The sequence below is a fragment of the Microcaecilia unicolor genome, chromosome 1 (assembly GCF_901765095.1).
Source record: "Microcaecilia unicolor chromosome 1, aMicUni1.1, whole genome shotgun sequence".
Taxonomy (NCBI): Eukaryota; Metazoa; Chordata; class Amphibia; order Gymnophiona; family Siphonopidae; genus Microcaecilia; species Microcaecilia unicolor.
This window is the reverse complement of record NC_044031.1, coordinates 527,036,698-527,037,978: the sequence shown is the minus strand read 5'-3', so window position 1 is coordinate 527,037,978 and position 1,281 is coordinate 527,036,698.

The window sequence follows — 1,281 nt, the reverse complement described above, 5'->3', positions numbered from 1 at the left end:
CCTGGAACAATATTCCTCAACCCCTACGCCAAGCCCCCTCCCTACCCATCTTCAAATCTCTGCTTAAAACTCACCTCTTCAATGCTGCCTGCCCTTCGGCACCTAACCTTTCGAGAAATATAGTATGCCCTATCAGATTGTCTCTACACTAGTCTTTTAGATTGTACACTTATCTCTAGATTGTACACCTGTCTTTTAGATTGTAAGCTCCTTGAGCAGGGACTGTCCTTCCATGTTAAATTGTACAGCGCTGCGTAACCCTAGTAGCGCTTTAGAAATGTTAAGTAGTAGTAAAACCACTTTTCCTGCGCAAAACAGAGTAATCCATGTGTATCTAAAATTAAAACTTCTACAAAAATGATGAGGTGAAGATGTTGATTACATGTGCCCCAATGAAAAGAGTTTAATTTTACTTCCATTTAATTTCAATAAATTCCACCGTTATAACACCAAGCTTCCCAGGCAGATTACAACAGTTAACATGAACCAATCAGGCAACAGGATATCCTCAATGAGATTTGGCCCTGGCCTGTATTCTATAGAACAGTGTAGAAAAATTAGCAGAAAATAGTGTTTATTAATGCTGTTTTTACCAGCTACAATTATTTTTAAAGCTGTTTTAGTGATATTCAATTTTATTTCATTATATTTATATTTAGATATGAGAAGCTTTAAAAAAAAAATCCCTTATCCTCCACTTTTTAAGGCACTGCCTACCTTACTGCAAGAGCTTTAGACTTTTTACAGATGGACCACGCATAGGCAGTCCAATATTTATGTAATAAACTTTTGTGTTTTGGGTGAATTAAAACGGCGGCAAGCTCCGCCTTACTGGCTTCAGGCCTCAGAATGGGCTAGATAAGAATAATAGTTCATGCCATCTCCTATTCTCAATCTAATAACCCTGGCAGCGCTATAGAAATGCTAAGTAGTAGTAGTAGTAATAACCTCCTTGGTTCCGACTCGAGTCACCACTCCTTTGTGTAACTAATTATAAACTAGTCATTCACTAATCAGTTCAGCCACCAAAGACCCTAGAGACTTTGGCATTCACCACGAAACGGGACCAATGGCTCTGCCACTGTGCTTGACTTTCTAAGAGTAAAGTCTAATTTTGCTTCATTTTTTAACATCCATTTCTCACATAACACGTCCAGTTCCTTATCACCCCCATACGTCACAACACTGTGCCTGTCGCTTTGTGATGACATCACTAAGTGATAAACGCTACAAAATTATTAACGTAGAACTAAGTGCAAGAATAACCCCCATACGACGCAA